Genomic DNA, 5,628 nt, shown 5'->3' with positions numbered 1-5,628 from the left:
GTACAATGAATTTGATCATTGCTCACCCAAAACATTGTTTTTTTTGCCTCTCATTAGGCTAGGCCTACAGAACTGCCCACATGGTGTAAAGACTTCCAAACACCCAAACTGACTTAAAGGCCCAGTGCAGTCAAGAACATGATTTCCTGAGTTTTATGTATATTGAAACACTTTGAGGTTGGAATAAGACTGAAATTGTGGACATTATGATAATGCCCTTTTAGTGTAAGAGCTGTTTGAAATGTCAGTCTGTTTTGGTAGGATGAAGTTTTGGCTTGCTGGTGACATCACCAGGCAGTAAATTAGTTAATAGACCAATAAGAAAGAGCGTTCCAAACCTGGGCTGTATCATAAAAATCCCCCATCCCCCCAAAAATAAGCTTTTTGGTCTTAATTTAAGGTTAGGCATGAGTGTTTAGGGTTATGTTTCAAATCAAATTTTAATTAAGAGAGGCATTTTAGAAATAAGCGGGGTTTATGACTTTGTGGCTGTAGTAACTAGTGACGACAAGTGGACAGAGAGAGATAGCTTTGTCAGGAAGACTTCGCGTTTTGTGTCAGCCAGACTTGAGAAATGTATGTCTGCCCTGAAACTTATCGTTGATCATCATGAAGGAACATAGTGTGAGTGATATTAATATCGTAAATCTAAAGTCTCCCACCATTTGATCATAGCTGCTTCTTAATTTTCCAACAGGCTGTTTATCACACAAATGCATTTGCCATCATTATCATGACTTTGATATCTCTCATTCTCAATAGCTCTTTAAACTTCTCTCTTCATTGGTTAACCGACCTACCTTTTGAGCTAACATAAATCTAGATAATGTAGCCTTTCAATGTATTAGGATGCTTCGGCTATGGAGGGAGAATTCGTTCAGAAAAATTATTGATTTCATGTACAAATAGTCCCACCACCACTTGAAGAAAAACCCCAGAAACCCTCTTCATTTTTGTGTCTTTGTGATTACACTAAATGCTAAGCATTCAACCCCCTACCCCGTCAATGCTGATAGAGAAAGTGAGAATGTGAAAGTTACGGGAATTGCTGCTGCGGTAACTTTTAAAATGAGCATAAAAGGTCAGACATCTTCAAAAGAAATCAAGAGCAAGACATTTTGAAAAGGAGAGAAAAAGATACGTAGCAGTGCTTCAGAGTGAAATATGGATTCTAAGTCTGCTTCTTCGTAAGGCAGCTGGTTAATGTGGCCCTGTTGTTAAGAGTCTATACTGTGCATGTTGGTGTTTTAGATCAATCTGTCCTCGTATGTCTGATCTTGGAGATAGACCCTCTTCACTAGAGTCTAATTCAGGGATGGAACTCATGGACGTGGTCTACGCAGAACTAGACAAATCAACCTGATGGGAATTGTTATGCAAATGGTCTTCTCTTGCCACACAGTCAGTTCCTCTTTGATTTCGACTTACAAGAAAATGCCGTTGCTAGTTATGGGAAATATTTTTACTTCCCTGCGCTAAGCACATCCGTGAGGTCACCAAATGATTCTTTAGAACTAGAACCAAGCTGAAATGTGACATTAACTCACCAGCTGTCAGAGATCATGGGAGACATTCTATTTCTACTGATTGTGGGTCGGTCAATTTTCTGCTTTTTATTTGACCAACACATCGAGTCTGTTTAAAAGATTTAACATATGCATGTGTGCAGTTCAACTTTTCGTTATGTCTTCATTTAGCGCTACTCAAGGACCAAGGAGCAAGAGTTACTAGATGTGCGAATGGCTTTACTCAACCGTATTCCAATCCAGGGTTTCTGAATTGTATTGGTAATGATGGAGAATATGGTTATAATTACATGCGTAGTATTTTGCTTTAGGAATGTGCTTTAATCAGTAATGTTGACCTCTGATAATCTCCAGCATTAAACAGACCCTGTTTGGGAACATTCAACACTATATCCTTTACAGCCCCGGGGTTGTACACTGGGAAATGCCAAACGTCCTGCACGGTGTTGGGCTGTAAGCACAACCCCCACCTGTGGAAGTCGGGCCCTCATACCACCCTCATGGAGTCTGTTTCTGACCGTTTGAGCAGACACATGCACATTTGTGGCCTGCTGGAGGTCATTTTGCAGGGCGCTGGCAGTGCACATCCTTGCACAAAGGCGGAGGTAGCGGTCCTGCTGCTGGGTTGTTGCCCTCCTACGGCTTCCTCCACGTCTCCTGATGTATTGGCCTGTCTCCTGGTAGCGCCTCCATGCTCTGGACACTACGCTGACAGACACAGCAAACCTTTTTGCCACACCTCTGAGCATGCGCTGAACACATATTTACCATTTACTGACCACCTCGCAGGTACCTTTATTGAACACGATGGAAGACAGAGAGCTGGTTTCAAGCGCAGAGCGCAGCAGGTGTTTCCTTGTAAGGGACCACAGGAAGAGGCAGGTAGCTGGGTCCAGTGGCAGGCAGAAGGTCTTACACAACAAATCCAAAAAGGCAACCGTACAGGCAGGGAAAAGACTAGTAACGTCCGGGAGATCAGGCAATAGGTTGATAAGAGGAAATCCGATAGGCTAAAGTACAGGCAGGGAATAGGCAAAAGGCATCGTTAGTTTTTTCCTGCCTCACTATCATACACAGGAGGATTAAATTACAGATGGAAAAAACAGAGCTCCCAATAGAAGTGTATCACAAAACAAACAACACCTCACAATGATGAGGTGCAGAGAACTGAACTAAATAGTGTGTGACAATGATATACAGGTGATCAGAATTCAGGTGATTGGGATCTGGAGAGTGAGCTGCTATCAGGGGATCTACGTGTTTGGGAGTGTGAGTTGGAAGCAGACGTTACAGTACCACAGGAAGACCACAATCTGACACCACCTGACACCACCTGGGAGACGGTGGTCGGAGATGACCAGAATTACCCAGGTAGCCGCAGTCCTACAGTACCAATCATCTGCTCCAAATATTACTAAAGACATACATTGATAGATTCACTTGAGATATTGTGAGTTGTACATGTTTTTGTATCAGGCCTTATGTTTTCTTGTGTTGTTTTTTGTGTGCAGGGTTTGCGTTTGTTGTTCTGCTCAGCTATAAGAATCTGGATAGTCTGAAGGACAACACTTCTCATCAGAGCCAGCAGCTCATGTCAAGTGCTGCGACGGTGTCCGTTAGCAACTCCAACACAGCAAACCTGCCCCAACCGGTTAATCTCACTTTCAATCACCTGCAGGTAACACTTGTCTCTTCTTAATAGTTTCTGGCTGTCAGTAAAACATGTTTTTCATTGATATATTTTTCATGAAGTCACATTCTTTCACGAATTTACTGAGTCTAAATGGAATTGACCCCAACCCATATCCCCTGTGTCCTAGTCCAGTGATGTTGACCCCACCTGTGTTTATTGGTCGGATGAGAATGGACCGGGGGTGTGGTCTGGGCGGGGTTGCACCTCAGTGATGTCAAACTCCAACCAAACAGTGTGCTCCTGCAAACATCTCAGCACATTCGCTCTGCTGAAGGGAATCCATCAGGAAAAGGTGATGAGAACACTATCCAGTTTTCCATCCAACCTTTTTATGCGAGTAAAGTACATGTCGGATGAAAAATGTCATGACAGGCCTGATGGAAACAGAAAATGTTTTGGAAAACTTTATAAATGTCAAGAAAACAAAATACGGCAGACAAGGTGGGATCTTTTTGTGTCTGTAAAAATATTTATGCAAGAAATGTCAGTGGAAACACATTTAAGGCCAAATAATGATATAATAAACATGATATGAAAGTAAACTTGGAGTCACGCTATGACGTGTGTGGTCCTCCCACTACGACTTGTCTGGAAAGCATGCAGTTTATTAGGCAACAGATTAAATATGTTTATGTTGAACTTCCTGGGGTGGTGAATGTGTGTAGCGGATGTGAAATGGCTAGCTAGTTAGCGGTGGTGTGCGCTAATAGCCTGCCAATCGGTGACGTCACTTGCTCTGAGACCTTGAAGTAGTGGTTCCCCTTGCTCTGCAAGGGCCCTGGCTTTTATGGAGCGATTGGTAACGATGCTTCGTGGGTGACTGTTGTTGATGTGTGCAGAGGGTCCCTGGTTCGCGCCCGGGGCGAGGGGACGGACTAAAGTTAAACTGTTACATGTGCATGGTGATGAGCTTGATGCTGCTTTCAAATAGCGCTGTGGGTTTAAGGGCACTTTCCAATACCGGAGTGGGCACATTTGCTATAAAGTGCAAAAAAAATAATTGTGAGAAAACCCTCAGTAGAGTTGAAAATGCCATCTAAACCCATTTAACTTGTATTTTTTATTCGGTACATGGACATTTTACCGCAAAGGGTATTTTTATCTGCACTATGTCATCAAGCACAGCCTTGTATCCGCAACAAGTCAATTTGATGAAAACACCTCTCTGGTGGGAAAATGCACATATTGTTTTAATGCTGATTTTAGAGTATTCCCATGTAAATCTGTCGCCAAATGGATGGAAACCTACTGTAGCTAGTGTAGCACATCTGAAGGGAGAGAAAATATATTCCCAGATATCTGTGTCAGAGACTATTTTTGGCTCATCTGGAAATGTTCATGTTTTAAACTACTAAATGTAAGTGTTTGATTAATTTCTCACATTATTTAGGGGAGTTTGATGCTTGTTGAGTGCTTAAGTGCTGATGTTCTTTTGGAGGCTCGGCTGTGTGCTTGATATGTTCATACTGTCTAGATGGTGTGTGTCTGATGCTTGTTATTCCTCGCTGGCAGGGAAGCGAGCAGCTGTCGTTGGTGATGTGGGTGGTGTTTTTGTGGCACTGACCTGTGTGGTCCTGTCCCTGATCACAACCCTGTGGTGTCGCCATGTCAGCCGCAAACGTCGTGGAGGACACCGGCGGCAACAGGATGTACAGCTACATAGAAAATAAGACATAGATTTGAAATATTTGTGTTCTAAGAAAAGCTTTACTTGGAATCAATTTGTCACATTGCCTCTTGGCTTGCAAGGACATCCAAATGGCAGCATTTTGTATTTAGTAAAGTATTATAAAAATGTATTAAACAAACAAAAATATAAGAACAGAACTTTATGTTAATAGATCTACAATATCTCTTGTATAGAACTCTTATCAGTTCTGGAGTGTAACAGAAGAGGTCTGATCTCTATGGCAACATAGTTAAGTCATTTTAGTCTCATAAACGTGGTCTGTAATTAGTAGAGATGAGAATAGTGGTATATCCACTCAACGCTGCATTTGTCCAGTATTATGCCACTTGGCTGTTGTTGTAACTGAGTTATTTTAAGTGAAAGTAATATTTTTTCTGTTTATTTTACAGTGCTTGAGAAGGTATTTAAATTAAAAAATCATCTCGCTATTATTTCCTCCATTCTAACTATAAATATCTAAGTATGAGTTGTCCGTTTCTTCAGAATTAAAGCACGACATCATACCAGGGGCGAAAATCTGAGATCAACCTTGGAGGGGACAATTACATTAACTTTTCTCAAGAGCAATTCCTGAGGGGGACACCAAAAGTAGTGCTGTAACACATAGCATACGTTGTTAAATGTATATTGAGGAACCATAATTCCTACAACTGGATAATTGATAGGTACAGTAGTTAACTGAAGGGTTTTCCCAATTTGTTCAAATGTTTAAATCATTA

The 5,628-nt window shown here is 41.6% G+C and overlaps 1 long non-coding RNA gene across 1 annotated transcript; it reads left to right on the top strand.

Moving 5' to 3' along the window:
* The first annotated feature begins 1,332 nt into the window (after positions 1-1,332).
* LOC129858127 (uncharacterized) lies at positions 1,333-5,305 on the top strand. Its single transcript, XR_008759982.1, has 4 exons — positions 1,333-2,897; positions 3,038-3,204; positions 3,347-3,511; positions 4,732-5,305. It is a non-coding gene; the product is annotated as an uncharacterized LOC129858127 (long non-coding RNA).
* The last annotated feature ends 323 nt before the right edge of the window (positions 5,306-5,628 follow it).

This window comes from Salvelinus fontinalis, chromosome 6 (genome assembly GCF_029448725.1).
Source record: "Salvelinus fontinalis isolate EN_2023a chromosome 6, ASM2944872v1, whole genome shotgun sequence".
NCBI lineage: Eukaryota > Metazoa > Chordata > Actinopteri > Salmoniformes > Salmonidae > Salvelinus > Salvelinus fontinalis.
The sequence above is the reverse complement of the archived record's forward strand: the minus strand, read 5'-3'. Positions and strand labels throughout refer to the sequence as shown.